The sequence below is a fragment of the Callorhinus ursinus genome, unplaced genomic scaffold, assembly GCF_003265705.2.
Source record: "Callorhinus ursinus isolate GAN/ISIS: 27379988/994484 unplaced genomic scaffold, GSC_fseal_2.0 scaffold20, whole genome shotgun sequence".
Classification (NCBI taxonomy): domain Eukaryota; kingdom Metazoa; phylum Chordata; class Mammalia; order Carnivora; family Otariidae; genus Callorhinus; species Callorhinus ursinus.
The window spans coordinates 12,708,642-12,729,695 of record NW_027397082.1 but is presented as its reverse complement, the minus strand read 5'-3'; positions in this window follow the sequence as shown (position 1 = coordinate 12,729,695).

Below are 21,054 nucleotides of genomic sequence, written 5' to 3'. Positions count from 1 at the left end.
CCCTCCCACCCCCCACCATTCCAGCAACCCTCAGTTTGTTTCCCGAGATTAAGAATTCCTCATATCAGTGAGGTCATATGATACATGTCTTTCTCTGATTGACTTATTTCACTCAGCATAACACCCTCCAGTTCCATCCACGTCGTTCATTAGTTTTTGATGTAGTGTTCCATGATTCGTTGTTTGCGTATAACACCCAGTGCTCCATTCAGTATGTGCCCTCTTTAATACCCATCACCAGGCTAACACATTCCTCCACCCCCCACCCCTCTTGAACCCTCAGTTTCTTTCTCAGAGTCCATAGTCTCTCATGGTTTGTCTCCCCCTCCAATTCCCCCCCTTCATTTTTCCCTTCTTACTATCTTCTTTTTTTTTTAACATATATTATTTGTTTCAGAGGTACAGGTCTGTGATTCAACAATCTTACACAATTCACAGCGCTCACCATAGCACAGTTTTTATCTACAGTCAAAAGACCCAAAATAGCCAGCACAGTACTGAAAGAAAAGAACAAAGTTGGAGGACTGATGATATCTGACTTTAAGACTTACTATAAAGCTATAGTAATCAAGAGACTGTGATATTGATGAAAGAATAGGCAAATAGATCGATAGAATAGAATAGAGATCCCAAAAACAGACCTGCATAAATATAGTCAGCTAATCTTTGTCAAAAAGCAAAGGGTTTGCCTTTAATAAAGGCAATACAAAGGAGGAAAGATAGCTTTTTCAATAAATGGTGCTGAAACAACTGAACATCCACATGCATTCTTCATCATCATCATCTAGACACAGATTTTATGCCATTCACATAATATAACTCAAAATGGGTCATATACTTAAACATAAATGAAAAACTAAAACTCCTAGAAGACGACATAGGAGAAAACTTAGATGATATAGGGTATGGTGATGCCTTTTTAGTTATGACACCAAATACATGAACCATAAAAGAAATAATTGATAAGCTGGACTTTATTAAAATTAAAAAAAAAACAGCTTCTGCTCTGCAAAAGGTAATTATCAAGAGAATCAGAAGATAAACCATAGACTGGGAGAAAATATTTGCAAAAGATGCATCTGATAAAGAACTGTTAACTGAAATATGCAAAGAACTATTAAAACTACACAAACAAACAAACAAAAAACAGCCCAATTAAAAAAATAGGCCAAAGACTTTAACTGATATGTCGCCGAATAAGATAAACAGATGGCAAATAAGCATATGAAAAGATACACCACATCAGATGTCATCAGGGAAATGTAAATTAAAACAAAAGATATACCACTATAGATCTATTGGGATGGCCAAAATTGAGAACTCACAGTACCAAATGCTGGCAAAGATGGGGAGCAAAAGGAACTCTCATACATTCCTGGTGGGAATACAAAAAGTGGTACAGCCACTTTGGAAGATATTTTGGCTGTGTCTTAACAAAACTCAACATACTCTTACCATATGATCCAGCAACTGTGCTCCTTGGTATTTACCCAAAGGACTTGAAACCTTATGACCACATAAAAACCTGCACAAGGATATTTATAGAGGATTTATACATAACTGTTAAGACATGGAAGCTACCAAGGTGTCCTTCAGTAGTTACATGGGTAAATAAACGGATATATCCAGGCAATAGAATATTATTCATTGCTAAAAAGAAATGGGCTATCAAACCATGAAAAGATATGGGGGAACGTTAAATATATATTACTTGAAAAAAGCCAATCTGAGATGCGATTCCAACTGTATGACATTCTCGAAAAGGAACTATGGAGACAATAAAAAGATCAGCGCTTCCCAAGGCTAGGTAGAGGTGGGAAGATGGATAGGCAGATTACAGAGGACTTTAAGGGCAATAAAAATACTATATATGATATTATAATATTTGTCACATATACGTTCAAACCTATAAAATGTACAACACCAAGAGTGAGCCCTAAGATAAACTGAAATTTAATATGTCATTGTGGGTTTATCCTCAGTAAAACAAATGTACCTATCAAATGTCGATAATAGAGGAGGATATGCATGTGTGGGGGCAGTGGGTACATGGGAAGTCTCTGTACCTCTCTCTCAATGTACACTATAAACTTACAACTGTTCTAAACAAAGTCTCTAATAAAATAAAAATTAAAATAACATAACCTATAACAGAACTTTCTGAAATATTTATATAAATGTATTTAGAATGACCAAACTATCTTTAATCTAGAAACATTACCTAAAATATTATGATGACTTCTTCCTACTACTATGCATATAACATCACTAACATGTGGGGTTCAAGAGTCCAGAGAAAGAGAATTAATAAATGGATACTAAGAAGACTCCCTGTAGGACATGGCACATGCACTGGACCTTCTTAGTCTACTGCTGTGTGGGTGAATGGAATGAAAAGTAAGCCAGAACTTGTGCAAGGCCTACACAAATTGTAACAAACATGGCATAGTGTTGGAGGCACTTAGCGATAGGTTTGGTAACCATCATATGGAGCATAGTCTCCAGAGAACCAAACAAAGAAAAATAGGTTTGAATGAATATCAGGTTTGTTTTATATAGGCAAATAATGGTAATGAAAAACACAGTTGAATCTGGGTTTCCTATTTAAAATATTAACTTGAGGAAAAATTAGGAAATAATTGATTCATTTCCAGATTGAATAGCAATAGGCTGAATAGTCCATACAGTGAATAAGAAGGATCTGAATCAAGGCATGCCTTGCTGAATTTCAGAATTCGAAAGTAAAAGATCATAAGAATTTCTAGAGAGCTAAAATAGGATGGAAAATAAGAATAGTAACAGGAATCTCAATAAGCTTATTGGTGATAGAAAACGTAAGATATATGCATTCAATAACTTTCTAAGAAAAAATTACTTTCAACCTAGAATTGTATATTCAGCAAAACTCATGATCCAGGGATGATAGAGTAAGGAGAATTTTCAGACATGCATAATCTCTTTTTTCCTTCTTTTTCTCCTATTCCCCCATCTCCTCCTCCTTCTTTTCCCCTGCCCTTCTACAATTTCTTTAGGAAGCTACTGACCTGGAAGGTATACAACCACATAGATTAAACAAAACAAACAAACTGACAAAGATCATGGCATTAGAATCCAAGAAACAACAAGCTACACTCAGCAGATATAAAACCTACAGAATGCAATCTATTTTTCAGTAGGAGGTCAGAAGTCTGTGGAATGTGGATCTCCAGGAGAACAAAACTGCAATCAATAAATTCTGAGTTACAGTTCAGAATTTGCAAAGATAAATATTGCCTGGCATATAAGAGTTTAGATGTAGTCCACAGAAAGCTTTACTTTTCACTGAACAGTGCCTACAGTACCAAACCAAGGTGAGCAGTGACTACTTATTTAAGTGAACATTGCCATATATGTGCTGGATGTTTCCAGGTCAACTTGATTAAGGTGGGAACTTAGCTAAGCTGGAGCTGTGTTTCCCAGAATGCCCACCTCTGTATGATACCAGGTTAGGCTGGCAAGGAAAAAGTTGCATAAGACTTGGAAGGAGGAAATATAGCAACTGCCATTAATATCAGAAGGTTGTCTTGAGAAGATATGCTCGTATACAGATAGAAATCAGCTCAGCATGTCCAATTTGTCTTTGATGTCCTCTGCTTTTGCATCTGGCTTCTTTTCCAGACTGCAGACCTTGCTGCCATCAGCCCTCTACCAGATGAACAACCGCAGAAACACTGAGTGGTAATTTTATAACAGCACACCTTCCTGCCAGTCTCCTCTTGAGCTCACCCTTTATAGATCTACTTTAGCAGCTGGATCTTGTTTAGCTTTTCAGATTTCACCAAAAGCTCTGATTTGTTCACCTGTGTCAGTGCTTCAGAGGAACAATTAGTGATACTTTCTCTAATCTTCTGACTCCTACTTTCTGACCTTTATCTCTCCATCTCTTGCCACATATCTAATATCTAAAATAAGTCCTTTAATCTCTTAATACTCTACTCTGCCTCTATGACTAAAGGTTTGAAGATTCAGGTATTGGTATGAGAAGTGGTTCCATGGAAAGAGAAACTTAAGGATAGAAATGTGGAATTGGTTTACTGATCTGACAAGATTTAGCTGGGCGAATGACACTGCTGCCAGGGATAAACAGGACATTTACAGTACCTGGCAGGCCTTGGCCAAGGTGTTACTAAATTTAAGACCTTTGGTCACCTTGAGTGAAGTCCTTTCAGAAGGCAAGTCTTTGGAGGGTCAAATAGCTGTTGCTATAGAGCCAAAGAACAATATAGTGGAAATAAAGACTATAATGATTGTGGGAATTTGTGGTTGCTTCTAAGAGTACTGATGTACTTGAGAAAAGAAAAAAACAGATTTGAGCACAAGACTTCAAATTCCCAGATAAATATCTGAATAATAAGAAACCAGAATATTTCCATTCTACCTTAAAAATAACCTGTATCTTCGATAGTCACAGGGTTGAAATTGCTGAAAATCTAAACTCAAGACTAAACTTCATAGGTTCTCTTATGTTAATGTTAGGATATTTTTGGGAAGGAGTGGGACATTGAAAATCAGGATAAAATAAAATGGAAAATTCTGATGAGGCTGATGGCTTTGAAGCTCCAAATTCTGCCAAATCTCAACAGCCAGGAGAAGCAGCTCATCCTGCCTTATCTGAATGGAATTTTTATAACTTTCTCAAAGAATGTGTAATGGGTTTTCCTGAGGTAGTTGATTGAGGGGAATGGGGATACTGTTCAAGACCTATCCACATAATAGCTCATTGCATCTAGATTTATAACCAGATGTAGTGCCAGCAGGTTCCAGGACCCTGGATCCAAGGAATGAGCTCTGAAGAGGGATTGTAGACACCAACATAATTTTAAGACTGCTAATTTACTTCATTAGAACTGAAATATATATGGAAATAATTGGGAGAATTTTGAATCAGAGAAGAAAGAATATATTGTTGAGGTAAGCCAACTATTTCAAATGGGTACATTAGACAAAATTCCTGGATTCAGTAAGCTGGAGCACTGAGGATGGTTCTAATAGTTTTCTGAGATGTCTAAAAACTTAGAGGTTGTCTGCACTGAATCAAGCTGAGATGTCAGGATGTCCATAGTTTAAAACAGAGAAGGTTTCCCAAAACTTAGATATCAGAATGCTTGAGTTGATTTATTATGAAAGATATGCTCAACCCAGAGGACAGTGAATTTTGCCATTAAGGAGAAATGGCCAAAGACATAGAATTACTCTAATTTGTGGACAGTGACTAATTGTTTGCCTAGATGTTCAATTATTTAGAAAGAACACAATGGGAAAACTGCTGACCAATGGGTCTAGGGAAGAGGTGTGTGTCAATGCTCACAAAAGAGTAAACTCAGCTGGTAGAGAATCTCAATGATATTAGTAATCATGTGGATAAGATAAAATATTCAGTGAATGTCAATTAGTCTCTCTCCATAGGCCTCACTATCCTTGCCCAATGAGCTCATGAACAAATTGGCCATGGTGACAAGGTTAGAGTTTATGCATGGTTTCAGAAGCTCAAATTTCACTTCATCAAGGCTAATCTGGCTACAGCTACTGGTGAGAACTCAACCTGTCAACAGCACAGATTAACACTGAGCTGCAAATCAGCTGGGGAACCAACCAGCCATTAAGTGGCTAGTTAATTACATTGGACTATTTTCATCAAGAAAGAGGTAGTAGTTTATTCTCATTGAAGTGGGCACTTATTTTGGATATAGATTTTCTTTCCTGACTGCAATGATTCTGCCAAAGTTCCCGATTAAAGACTTACAGGATGCCTTATTTTTTGTCATGCATGTTACTTAGCATTGTTTCTGACTAGGGAACTCATTTTGCAGAAAATGAAATATACTCGTAGATTCAAACTCAGGGAATTCATTGTGTTTACCACATTATTAGTCATCATGATGTATCTGGCTTGACAGAATAGAGGATAACTTCTTAAAGATGCACTGACAGCATCTGAGGATGACAACACTTTGAGGCTCTGAGGTATGTCTTCCACGATGTATTTTATTCTCTGAGTCTGTGATAAATATGCAGCAATCTTTCTTCTACTTCCAGAACTCATGGATCAAGGCATGTAATTTGTGGGCATTATTAGCTCTAATCATCCATTATACATTTTTTCATGCCTGATAGAAAAAAACTAGGTTCTTCTGGTTTAGATGATTTTGCTCTAAATACTTCTAACATGTGACACAATAAGATAATTATATTAAGCAGATGCTAAGAATGTCACTTGAAAACTTAGGGCTTTTCATGTCAATGAACTGATAGGCAAAGAAGGGAAAAACTATGATTAGGGTGATTTATCCTGATTATGAAGGAGACATTGAATTGTTTCTAGAATATAGAGATATGGAAAGCTATGACTGAAATGTACGATGTCTTCTGGAGTGCTAATTATCTGTCCTATTAAAAATCTTGATAATAAATATCAACAATGAAATACAGGTAGAACTTCTAATAGCACAGAAATTTCAGGTATAGACATTTGGGTCATCCCACCAGGCCTGGAATCATGACCAGCTGAAGTTATTTCTGAAGACAAAGGGCATGTGGTGTGGGTACTGGAAGAAAGAAGTTTTGAATACCAGGTATCAACATGTGAGCAATTGCACAAATGAGCCCCTTAGTGTTTATGAGTATTCTATGCTTTGACATGAATATTTTTGCATATGTAACTCATTTAAATTTTTCCCTCTCCTATTTATCAAACATCTAAATGTAAGTAGTGTTAAGAATGAATAATAATGATTAACCTTAAATCTCACTATTGTAAATTCAGAATATATAGGAAGAATATAACTAGATGAGGAAGAAATGAAGACATGACAAATGATAGTTTTGTTTCTGCTCTGGGGAGAAGGTTAGTGTGTTTTCAGTTTTGCAAAGAATAATTGTATGATCTTATAAGGAAGCATGATTTTGCTATTGATTTTATGTAGAAGCAAATCTGGTTAAATGAGGTATGTGTGTATGACAAGTTGCAAAGAGATTGCTAATTCTGGATCGTACTATGTCAACCTGATTAAGTATGCCGGAACTTTATTTCCTAGAATGACCAGGTAATAGGTTGAGTTGTGGCCCTCAAAAGAAACGACCACCTAGAACCCATGAGTGTGACTTTATTTGTAAAAAGTGTCTTTGCCGATATAATTAACTTTAGGATCTTGAAATGAATTCATCCTTGATTATCTGGGGGAACCATAAATCCAAATATGAGTGTCATTCTAGGAAGATAAGAAGACAAACAGAAGAGGAAAAGATTAGAGGAGAAGGCCATATGAAGATACAGGCAGAGATTAGACTTATGCTGTCACAAGCCAAGGAGGGCCTGGAGCCACCTGCATCTGAAAGAAGCAAGGAAGAATTTTCCCTTAGTGCCTTTAAAGGGAGCATGACCCTCCCAATACCATGATTTTAAACTTCTGGACTCCAGAAATGTGGTAGTACAAATTCCTGTTGTTTTAAGCCACCAAATTTATAATTTCTAGAGCAGTTCTAGAAAACTAATATAACCCATTAGGTTATGCTACAGTTCTGGGTTACCTTTAGTGAACATAGTGACTTGGAATTGACTTGGAAGGCAGGAGTAACAATAGACATTACTGTCTAAATTTAGATATAATGATGAGTAGATGAGGGAGTACCCAACAACCTACTCATTGTCCTGAAAGCTGAAGATGCTGCCCAATAGGGACCTCCAACTCACCAGCAGTTGTGTGGCTGCAGACACAAAAGTGGTAGTTACACAATAAAAATACCTTTGCATAGAACTCTCCACAAGCTCTCCCTTCCTGGGCCCACTTTGGCACCAGAATGTGTTTTCCATGAAAGCTCTGACTTGTCTACTTATATTGGTGCTTTGGGTGGTTCAGAAGTGAAATGTTCTTATCCATGATTCATATTCCCCTTTTCAGACATTGCTTTCCCAGCAATCTCCTGGTACAAGTTGCATGGTAGCAAACTCTAGGGGACAACACTGCTATTTATAAGCAACACAGATTTATATACTTACTATGGCAACGTTCCAGGAAATAAGAAAAATTTGTTTGTTTGTTTTTATAATCCATACAAAAACTAGTAGAAGTGCTTTTTAGTCTGTAAGGATAAATTGCATTTTAATTTAATTGATTCTAGAAGGATAGAATCATAAAGGGCTTTTGACATCATCAAATCTACCTGATTTCATAAATGAATAAACAAAGAACCACAGATGGTGAAAGAACATTCTAAGGGTCATAAATCAAGTTAGAGACAAAACTAGAACTCAAGTTTCCTTGACACTGTTTCTTGATCTTTCTGCCACATGGAGTTTCTCTGACAGAAGTCTGACTCAAAGAACAAAACGATAGCTAGATTCAGATAAATTTCTTTAATAGCAGATGACAGACATACATACTTACATTTTGTGACAAGAGACTGGTCTTGGAGAATGTAAAAAAAAAAATAGCACTGTGATTCAGTATTTTCCATTTCATTTTTAGTCTCTTTTGGCTGGAAAAACTAATAAATAATGAATCCAAGCTGTTGGTGGACGTTATGGGTTGAGTTATGTCCCCCCAAAATTCACATGTTGAAGTCCTAACCCTCAGCACCTCAAAATGTAAGCTTATCTGAAATTAGGGTCTTTGTCAAGTTAAAATGAGATCACTGGGGTTAGCCTCAATCCAATATCACTGATGTCCTCAAAAACAAAAGGGAGAGGAATTTGAAGATAGACTGAAATACTGGGAGAATACCACATGAACATGAAGACAGCCATCTACAAGGCAAGGAGAATGAGCTGGAACAAATCTTTCCCTTGTAGCCCTTAGAAGAACCAACCTTGCTGACACCTTGATCATAGCTGTTTAACCTCTAGAACTGTGGGACAAATTTCTGTTGTTTAAGCTACCCAGTTTGTGTTACCATGTCTCAGCTGTCCTCACAAACTGAAACAGAGGGAAAGGAGGGAGAAATAATTCCTCTTTGAGAGACAGAAGGCTCTAAGAAGCAGGCTCCACAATACATTTGTGGTAGGTTTATGTTATTAATAGGATTAAAGGGATAATACTAAGGTATTAAAATGCCATTTCAAGGTTATTAAAAAGAAGACAAAAGCACACAGAGGAGATGGCTGCAACAGACAAGCTCTGGGCTAAACAGGGTCATGATTTGATGAGTTTTATGCTAAGTAATATTATCAATGACTTGATTGACATTAATAAATGTCTTAACACAATAATTACAAAGTGATTACAATTAGGCTACCAAAATAAATTTATAAGCAAAAAGAATATGGAAAAACTAAGTTGTATAATTTATCAATAAAAATATAGCTTAAGGGATAATTAACCAAAATACACACCAAAAAGTCAGACTTCTTAGAAATTTCCACAGTGATCACTTTTACAGTAAGAAGGATGAGGCCTCAGCCACTAAGCAGTGACCTTACCCTACTTCCAAACCCAGTGCCTGTCCTTCAGATCTTAGTAATTTTGCAATACTACTGAATTCTGAGTCTCCTTTTGGCAATTTCTTTGTTATGCCATTTATTAAATATGTACTATACTAAGCACTTCACATAAACTATCTCACTTAATACTTTTAAAAACTAGCAAGAGGTATTATATTCTTGTTTTAGAGAAGGAAAATTGAGGTTCACTGAAGCTAGGTTATTTGCCCATGGTTGCACAGCAGAAAGTGGTGAGTCAGGACTTAAACCTTGGTCACTCCTGAGGCCAAAATCTTTGTTCTTTTCTACCATTTCCTGGTGCTTCCTTTATAGACACCTTCTTCCTCTTTTATTTCCTTAAATCAGCTTCTGGATTATTTGAGGCAAAGTTAGTAAGCTGCCCATGGCTTTAAGTTAAATGATTGACTCTGGACCAGAACTAGCCAATAAAATAGAATATGAGCTTTCTGTATAATTTAAAAATTTTTAGAGGTGCCTGTCTGGCTTAGTTGATAAAGCATGTGACTCTTGATCTCAGGGTCATGAGTTCAAGCCCTATGTTGGCCATGGAGTCTACTTTAAAAGAATTTTAGTGGCTGCATTGAAAAGCATAAAAATAAACAGGTGACATTAATTTCCATGTTTTATTTAATACAGTAATACAAACATTAACATTTTTATATGTAATCATTACAAAAATATTAATATAGGGAGAACATTATAGGATCCTAAAGACTAGCCACATTTCAAATGTTCAATGGCCACACATGGCTATTAGATATCATATTGCTTCATGCAGCTCTAGACTAAGCTTCTGATAGGGATTCTATTATTTCTTGCAGGTAAAGCCTTGGAGGAAGAGGTCAGGATTGGTGTAGAATTGAGATGTTTGAGAAGTCTACTGCTGAGTACAAAGAGCCAGCTGACTTTGCCTTGAGTTATAACTGACATACACGATTATATTAGTTTCAGGTATACAACATAGTGATTCTATATCTTTATACATTATGAAATGATCACCTCAATATGTCTACTTACTTTCTATCACAACACAAAGTTATTAAACTTAAGTATTGTTGTCTATATTCTGTATTCTATACATTATATCCCTGTAGCTTAATTTTATAACTAGAAGTTTATACTTCTTAATCTGCTTCACCTATTTCACCTGTTCGCCCATCTCCCTCCCCTCTGGCAAGTACCAGTGTATTCTCTGTATCAATGAGTTTGTTTCTATTTTGCTTTGTTTCTTTTAGATACTATATATAAGTGAAATCATATGGTATTTTTCTCTCTGACTTATTTCACTTAGCATAATGCTCTCTAGGTCCATCCATGTTGTTGCAAATGGAAAGACTTCATTTTTTATGGTTGAGTAATAATCCATTATATATATCATATATACATGATATATATTTAAGAGATATGTATATCTCACATCTTTTTATCCATTCATTTATTGATGAATTATATATACCTGATATATCTGATATATCACATCTTTTTTATCCATTCAACTCTCGATGGACACTTAGTTTGCTTCCATATCTTGGCTATTATAAGTAAAGCTGTAATAAACATAGGAGGACATACATCTTTTCAAACTTTCAAACTAGTGTTTTTGTTTTCTTCAGATACCCTGAAGTGTAATTACTGGATTGTGTGGTAGTTACGTTTTTAGTGTTTTGAGGAACCTCTATATTGTTTTCCTTAGTGACTGCACCAACTTATGTTCCCACTAAAAGGACATGGAATGTTCTATATGTATCTATTAAGTCTATCTGGTCTGAGGTGTGATTTAAGGCCAAGGTTTCCTTTTTGATTTTCTGTCTAATGATCTATGCCCTGATGTAAATAAGGTATTAAAATTTCCTACTATTATTGTATTGCTGTCTATCTGTCTCTTTATTTCTGTTAATTTTCACTTTATATATTCAGGTGCTCCTATGTTGTGTGACTAAGTGTTCACGAATATCATTAGTTGGATTAACCTCTTTATCATTATGCACTGCTCTTCTTTGTCTTTTGTTACACTTTTTGTTTTAAAATATATTTTGTCTGATGTGAGTATTGCTACCCCAGCTTTATTTTGCTTTCATTTCCATAGAATATCTTTTTCCATCCCTTCACAGTCACTCTGATTATCCTTATGTTTGAAGTGAATCTCTTATATTTACATATAGCTTTATATTTTTTATATATTCAGTCACCCCATGTCTTTTGATTGAAGACTTTAGTCCATTTACATGTAAAGTAATTTTTGGTAAGTTATGTACTTATGACAATTTTGTTAATTGTTTTCTGACGGTTTGTAGTTCCTCTCTATTCCTTTCTATTCTCTCTTCCGGTAGTTTTTTTTTTATTTTTTATTGTTATGTTAATTAACATACATTACATCATTAGTTTTCAAAGTACTATTCCATGATTCTTTGTTTGTGCATAACACGCAGTGCTCCACGCAGAATGTGCCTTCTTTAATAACCATCACCAGGCTAACCCATCCCCCCAATCCCCTCCCCTCTAGGACCCTCAGTTTGTTTTTCAGAGTCCATCGTCTCTCATGGTTCGTCTCCCCCTCCGACTTACTCCCCTTCATTCTTCCCCTCCTGCTATCTTCTTTTTTTTTCTTAACATATATTGCATTATTTCTTTCAGAAGTACAGATCTGTGATTCAACAGTCTTGCACAATTCACAGCGCTCACCATAGCACATAACCTCCCCAATGTCTATCACCCAGCCACCCCATCCCTTCCAACCCCTACCACTCCAGCACCCCTCACTTTGTTTCCTGAGATTAAGAATTCCTCATATCAGTGAGGTCATATGATACATGTCTTTCTCTGATTGACTTATTTCGCTCAGCATAACACCCTCCAGTTCCATCCACATCGTTGCAAATGGCAAGATCTCATTCCTTTTGATGGCTGCATAATATTCCGTTGTGTACATATACCACTTCTTTATCCATTCATCTGTCGATGGACATCTTGGCTCTTTCCACAGTTTGGCTATTGTGGACATTGCTGCTATAAACATTGGGGTGCACGTACCCTTCGATTCCCTACATTTGTATCTGTGGGGTAAATACCCAGCAGTGCAATTGCTAGATCGTATGGTAGCTCTATTTTCAACTGTTTGAGGAACCTCCATACTGTTTTCCAGAGTGGTTGCACCAGCTTGCATTCCCACCAAGAGTGTAGGAGGGTTCCCCTTTCTCTGCATCCCCACCAACATCTGTCCTTTCCTGACTTGTTAATTTTAACCATTCTGACTGGTGTGAGGTGGTATTTCATTGAGGTTTTGATTTGGATTTCCCTGATGCCGAGCGATGTTGACACCTTTTCATGTGTCTGTTGGCCATTTAGATGTCTTCTTTGGAAAAATGTCTGTTCATGTCTTCTGCCCATTTCTTGATTGGATTATTTGTTCTTTGGGTGTTGAGTTTGATAAGTTCTTTATAGATTTTGGATACTAGCCCTTTATCTGATATGTCATTTGCAAATATTTTCTCCCATTCTGTCGGTTGTCTTCTGGTTTTGTGGACTGTTTCTTTTGCTGTGCAAAAGATTTTATCTTGATGAAATCCCAATAGTTCATTTTTGCCCTTGCTTCCCTTGCCTTTGGCGATGTTTCTAGGAAGAAGTTGCTGCGGCTGAGGTTGAAGAGATTGCTACCTGTGTTCTCCTTTAGGATTTTGACGGACTCCTGTCTCACGTTTAGGTCTTTCAACCATTTGGAGTCTGTTTTTGTGTGTGGTGTAAGGAAATGGTCCAGTTTCATTCTTCTGCATGTGGCTGTCCAATTTTCCCAACACCATTTGTTGAAGAGACTGTCTTTTTGCCATTGGACATTCTTTCCTGCTTTGTCAAAGATTATTTGACCATAGAGTTGAGGGTCCATTTCTGGGCTCTCTATTCTGTTCCATTGATCCATGTGTCTGTTTTTGTGCCAGTACCATACTGTCTTGATGATGACAGCTTTGTAATAGAGCTGGAAGTCTGGAATTGTGATGCCGCCAGCTTTGCTTTTCTTTTTCAATATTCCTCTGGCAATTAGGGGTCTCTTCTGGTTCCATCCAAATTTTAGGATTATTTGTTCCATTTCTTTGAAAAAAGTGGATGGTATTTTGATGGGGCTTGCATTGAATGTGTAGATTGCTCTAGGTAGCATTGACATCTTTACAATGTTTGTTCTTCCAGTCCATGAGCATGGAACGTTTTTCCATTTCTTTGTGTCTTCTTCAATTTCTTTCATGAGTATTTTATAGTTTTCTGAGAACAGATCCTTTGCCTCTTGGTTAGATTTATTCGTAGGTATCTTATTGTTTTGGGTGCAGTTGTAAATGGGATCGACTCCTTGATTTGTCTCTCTTCTGTCTTGTTGTAGGTGTATAAGAATGCCACTGATTTCTGTGCATTGATTTTATATTCGGCTACTTTACTGAATTCCTGTATGAGTTCAAGGAATTTTGGGGTGGAGACATTTGGGTTTTCCACATACAGTATCATATCATCTGCAAAGAGTGAGAGTTTGACTTCCTCTTTGCTGATTTGGATGCCTTTGTTGTCTGACTGCTGTGGCTAGGACTTCTAATACTATGTTGAATAGTAGTGGTGATAGTGGACATCCCTGCCGCGTTCCTGACCTTAGGGGAAAAGCTCTCAGCTTTTCCCCATTGAGAATGATATTCACTGTAGGTTTTTCATAGATGGCTTTTATGATATTGAGGTATGTACCCTGTATCCCTATACTCTGAAGAGTATAGGGATCAAGATCTTGATCAAGGTTGATCAAGAAAGTATGCTGTATTTTGTCAAATGCTTTTTCTGCATTTATTGAGAGGATCATATGATTCTTGTTCTTTTGTTAATGTATTGTATCACATTGATTGATTTGCGGATGTTGAACCAACCTTGCAGCCCAGGGTTAAATCCCACTTGGTCATGGTGAATAATCCTTTTAATGTACTGTTGGATCCTATTGGCTAGTATTTGGGTGAGAATTTTTGCATCCATGTTCATCAAAGATATTGGTCTATAATTCTCCTTTTGATGGGGTTTTTGTCTGGTTTTGGGATCAAGGTAATGGTGGCCTCATAAAATGAGTTTGGAAGTTTTCCTTCCATTTCTATTTTTTGGAACAGTTTCAGGAGAATAGGTATTAATTCTTCTTAAAATGATTGGTAGAATTCCCCTGGGAAGCCATCTGGCCCTGGGGTTTTGTTTGTTGGGAGATTTTTGATGACTGCTTCAATTTGTTAGTGGTTATAGGTCTGTTCCGGTTTTCTATTTCTTCCTGGTTTAATTTTGGTAGTTGATACATCTCTAGGAATGCACCCATTTCTTCCAGGTTATCTACTTTGCTGGCATAGAGTTGCTCATAATATGTTCTTATAGTTGTGTGTATTTCTTTGGTGTTGGTTGTGATCTCCCCTCTTTCATTCATGATTTTGTTGATTTGGGTCCTTTCTCTTTTCTTTTTGATAAGTCTGGCTAGGGGTTTATCAATCTTGTTAATTCTTTCAAGGAACCAGCTCCTAGTTTCATTGATCTGTTCTACTGTTCTTTTGGTTTCTATTTCATTGATTTCTGCTCTGATCTTTATTATTTCCCTTCTCCTGCGGGGTTTAGGCTTTATTGCTGTTTTTTTCTCTAGCTCCTTTAGGTGTAGGGTTAGGTTGTGTATTTGAGACCCTTCTTGTTTCTTGAGAAAGGCTTGTATTGCTATATACTTTCCTCTTAGGATGGCCTTTGCTGTATCCCAAAGATTTTGAACAGTTGTGTTTTCATTTTCATTGGTTTCCATGAATTTTTTTTATTCTTTAATTTCCTGGTTGACCCATTCATTCTTTAGTAGGATGCTCTTTAGCCTCCATGTATTTGAGTTCTTTCCGACTTTCCTCTTGTGATTGAGTTCTAGTTTCAAAGCATTGTGGTCTGAAAATATGCAGGGAATGATCCCAATCTTTTGGTACTGGTTGAGACCTGATTTGTGACCTAGGATGTGATCAATTCTGGAGAATGTTCCATGGGCACTAGAGAAGAATGTGTATTCCATTCCTTTGGGATGGAATGTTCTGAATATGTCTGTGAAGTCCATTTGGTACAATGTGTCATTTAAAGTCTTTATTTCCTTGTTGATCTTTTGCTTAGATGATCTGTCCATTTCAGTCAGGGGGTGTTAAAGCCCCCCACTATTATTGTATTGTTGTTAATGTGTTTCTTTGCTTTTGTTATTAAATGTCTTATATAATTGGCTCCTCCCATGTTAGGGGCATAGATATTTACAGTTGTTAGATCTTCTTGTTGGAAAGACCTTTTAAGTAGGATATAGTGTCCTTCTTCATCTCTTATTACAGTCTTTGGTTTAAAATCGAATTTGTCTGATATAAGGATCGCCACCCCAGCTTTCTTTTGTTGTCCATTAGCCTAGTAAATCGTTTTCCACCCCCTCACTTTCAATCTGGGGGTGTTTTTGGTTCTAAAATGAGTCTCTTGCAGACAGCATATTGATGGGTCTTGTTTTTTAATCCAATCTGATAGCCTGTGTCTTTTGATTGGGGCATTTAGCCCATTTACATTCAGGATAACTATTGAAAGGTATGAATTTATTGCCATTGTATTGCCTGTAAGGTGACTGTGACTGTATATTGTCTGTGTTCCTTTCTGATCTATGTTGCTTTTAGGCTCTCTCTTTGCTTAGAGGACCCCTTTCAATATTTCTTGGAGGGCTGGTTTCGTGTATGGAAATTCCTTTAGTTTTTGTTTGTCCTGGAAGCTTTTTATCTCTCCTTCAATTTTCAATGAGAGCCTAGCTGAATATAGTATTCTTGGCTGCATATTTTTCTCATTTAGTGCTCTGAAGATATCATGCCAGTTCTTTCTGGCCTGCCAGGTCTCTGTGGATAGGTCTGTTGTCAATCTAATGTTTCTACCATTGGAGTTTACATATGTCTTCTCCTGAGCTGGTTTCAGGATTTTCTCTTTGTCTCTGAGACTCGTAAGTTTTACTATTAGATGTCGGGGTGTTGACCTATTATTATTGATTTTGAGAGGGCTTCTCTGTGCCTCCTGGATTTTGATGCCTGTTTCCTTCCCCACATTAGGGAAGTTCTCTGCTATAATTTGCTCCAATATACCTTCTGCCCCTCTCTCTCTTTCTTCTTCTTCTGGGATCCCAATTATTCTAATATTGTTTCATCTTATGGTATCGCTTATCTCTCGAATTCTGCCCTCATGATCCAGGAGTTGTGTATCTTTTTCTCAGCTTCTTTATTTTCCATCAATTGGTCTTCTATATTGTTGATTCTCTCTTCTGCCTCATTTATCCTAGCAGTTAGTGTCCCCATTTCTTTATTGCACCTCATTAATAGCCTTTTTGATTTGGATTTGGTTAGATTTTAGTTCTTTTATTTCTCCAGAAAGGGTTTCTCTAATAACTTCTACACTTTTTTCAAGCCCAGCTAGTATCTTTAAAGTCATGATTCTGAACTCTAGGTCTGACATTGTACTAATGTCCGTACTGAGTAGGTCCCTGACAGACGGTTCTACCTCTTGTTCTCTTTGCTGACGTGATTTCTTTCGTCTTGCTATTTTATCCAGAGGAGAATAGATGAATGAGAGAACAAAATGCTAACTGGGTAACAACATCCCCAGAAAATATACTCTAAACAAATCAGAAAAGACCTGAAACCAGGGGAAAAGAAAGGGAAAGAAAGAAAAAAGAATGAGAAAAATAAAAGAAAGAAAAAAAAAGTAAAAGAAAAAGATAAAAACAAAAAAAAACCAGAATCTGATCAAATATTATCAGGCTGATGCATAGATCAGTGCCACACACAAGATTTTGGGTGTATTTTAGTCTGTTAGAAGAAAGTGTCTCCCAAAATTTTAAGGAAAGAAAGACTTATATATGTACAAAATAAGGGTTGATACAATTACAGGATGGAATATGACTGTAAAGATGAAAAGTATAAAAAATTTTATAAAAGGAATTGATAAGATAAGAAGTTTGAAAAGAGAAAGAAGAGAATTAAAAAAAAGAAAAAAAAGAAAGAAAAAAGGGGAGAGAATGTGATCAGGCAGGAGACTATAGCAAAGCCTTACACTAGAGATTTAGGGTATATTTTGATATTTTAGAAGAAACTCAAAATTTTATGGGAGAACAAATTTTATATATATGCCAAAAATAAGGGTAACTACTATGAAGGGATAAAATATGACTCTAAAAATGAAAAATAAAAATGTTTTTTTAAAAAAGGGATTGATAAGATGTTGGTTGAAAAAGGGAAAAAGAAAAATTAAGAAAAAAGAGAGTTAAAAAAATTAACTTTGAAAGACTAAAGAATCATGGTAAAATAGTCATGAATTCTATGTGCAGTATGCCCCTAGCGCTGGAGTTCTGCCATTCTCCTTGATCGATAAACTTGGTCTTGGCTTGCTGGCTGTTCTTGCTGATCTTCTGGGGGAGGGGCCTGTTGCCGTGGTTCCCAAATGTCTTTCCCGGAGGCAGAATTGCCTCCCCCTTGTCTGTCTGTTCGGGCTAAGTAATCTGCTCAGGTTTGCTCTCGGGAGCTTTTGTTCCCTGCAAGCTTTCCGTACAGCCTTGGAGGACGAGAGTGCCAATGGTGGCCTCCCAATCTCCGCCCTGGAGGAGCCGAGAACTCGGGGCCCCGCTCCTCAGTGTGCCCCCAGAGAAAAGCAGTCACTCCCGTCTCCCCGATCTCCGGCCGCACTCCGTGCTCACCCGGCCTGTGACCGAGCATTTCTATCTCTGGCACCCGACTCGGTGTGGAGTCTCCAAACCCAGCAGATCCCTGCGGTGCACTCCTGCCCCACTCTTCCTGGGGGAGGAAGGGGAGTCTCCCTGGCTCTGCTGCTTGTTGGGTCTCTGCTGGAGGAGCAGTGGCCCGACTGTGCCCTGGATCACGGTTTATGGCAACCCCGAGCTGAGAGCCCGTGCCTCGGCTCTGTCTCTGCAGCCGGCTTCCCCACTCCAATACCTGGGAACCCTGCCGCACTTAGCCACCCCCGGTCTTTCTGTGACCCCGAGGGTCCTGAGACCACACTGTCCCGCGAGGATTCCACCCCCGCTTAGTCACTGGAGCGATGTCCCTCAGCGGAGCCGACTTCTAAAAGTTCCGATTTTGTGCTCCACAGCTCTATCACTTGCCGGAAGCGGCCGACGGAGGCCCCCTCCCCCGCCGTCTATCCTCCCAAATATCACCTCGAAATCACTTCTCTGCACGTCCTACCTTCCAGAAAGTGGTCGCTTTTCTGTTCAGAGAGTTGTTGCTATTCTTCTCTTCGATCTCCTGTTGAGTTCGTAGGTGTTCAGAATGGTTTGATCCCTATTCAGCTGAATTCCTGAGACCAGACAAAATCCAGGTCTCCTACTCCTCTGCCATCTTGCTCCTACATCGATCCATTATCTTTATTATGTATTTATCTTTTCCAGTATGATTTTTATTTTTCTATGTTTTCTTATTGTTAATTTGTGCCTTTTCTTTTTAGCACAGAAAAGTCCTTTTAACATTTCTTATCAGACTGGTTTAGTGGTAATGATCTCCCTTAGTTTTTGCTTATCTGGAAAACTCTTAATTTCTCCTTCAATTCTGAATGATAACATTTCTGGGCAGAGAATCCTTGATTAGCAGGTTTGTTTGTTTTTTTCCTCTCAGCACTTTACATATGTCATGTCACTCTCTTCTGGCCTATAAAATTTCTTCTGAAAAATATGCTATTAGCCTTATGGGTTTTCCCTTGTATGCAATATGTTGCTTTTCTCTTGCTGCTTTTAATATTCTTTCTTTTTAACTTTTACTATTTTTAGTAATGTGTCCTGGTGTATTTCTCTTTGGGTTAATCTTATTTAGTACTCTCTGAGCTTTCTGGACCTAGATGTCTATTTCCTTCCCCAGATTAAGGAAGTTTTCAGCTATTATTTCTTCAAATAATTTTTCTGGTTCTTGGTCTTCTTCTGAGTCTTTTATATTACAAATGTGATGCCTGTTGATATTGTCCCAAAGGTTCCTTAAAGTATTCTCACCTATTTTAATTCTCTTTTTCATTTCATTGCTCTCTGGGTGTTTTCCATTTTCTTGTCTTCCAGTTCACAGATTTGTGCTTTTATTTCATCCATTCTGCAGGTGAATTCCTCTGGTGTATTTTTTAGTTCAGTTATAACTTCTTTGGTACTTTGTTATATTTTCTATCTCTTTGTTGATACTATATCCCACTCTTGGAAATTTACAATACATTTTATATTATTGGAGCTGTTCTGAGATATCCTATAGAAATTACACCTGTTTAACTTGATGTAATTCATTTCTTCTTAAGTTATTGATTATCAAAACTTTTTACTCCTCCTTAATATCTAAAAAAAAAAGTCATCTTAGAAAAACTGTATATCAGGAGTTCTACAAGAAATGTCTAAAGTAATCATTGGAACAGTCCTATGAAGTAGGCACAATAATTATCACATTTACAAAGGAGGAAACAGACAAAGTAAAATAATTTGAAGAGATGTTTGGGCTTTACCAATGTGATTGTATGTCATTATGTTGGACTTCATAAAGAAGTTTTCTTGTGTTCCTTATTTCTCTAAAATTTAGTGTAACATTTTATTTTTAGAATAATGAAAACATATTTTGTATAAATGAAGTAGCAGTTTTGTCTAAACTTTGCTTTTTTTCTTTTTTCTCTTTTTTTTAAACTTCATGTGTTATACAACTTATGATGAATCTTTTACTTATCTCTCAATGCCCAGTCTTCCATGAATTCCTATCATATTTTTAGAGCATTGGTTAGTTTAATAGGACTTCAGAGGCTCCTACATAGTCTGAATTTCAACCTCAGATTACTGTAGTTTGCTGAAGATGTCTATCTTTACCACTGAGATAAATAGAATGGTAAGGTGATGGTATTGAATAGCACTTTGCATAGAGTTGGCTGCCCAGAGTGTGAGGAGGGAAGCAGATTTGAGTGTGAATAACTGTCTCCAAAAGACCCTTTTCTATGGAGTGTCATGATCTTGCTAGGAGTTCATTACTGAGCAAAAAATATGTACCAGGGACTGTGCCAGATTCTAAGCATACAATGGTGGAAATGATATGCATGATTCATGTTTTCTCATGATTTATAATCTGGTAGTCTCATATTCTGTATAGATGCCCAAGTAAAACTAATGAATAAATTGTGAATTGAGAAAGTCACTTCCCATTCTCTACTATTCAACACTTCTCTACTTCTCTTCACTGTCCCCCATGATTGGCAGAACCCGTCAAGTTAAGGGACTGAGAGATGCTTCAGCTGTATCCACAGAGAGTTATTGTATTTATATTTAAAAACTCAATCCCTCAGCAATTCTTTCAGTCCAGGAGCTGCAGGTTAAAATACAATTTCCATTAGTCCACATTCAAGGAGGTTGAATACACACTTTGGCTTCAGTGGCAGTAACATATCAAATCGCCTTAGGACATGAAATGACTGCCAAACTGTAGGGCTTTGTGCTTGGGAGAAACTCATGCAATTCAAACTGACCACACTTAATACAGATCCTCTTTTTCAGGGTCTATCAGAGAATTTTGCTGACTTCCTCTTAG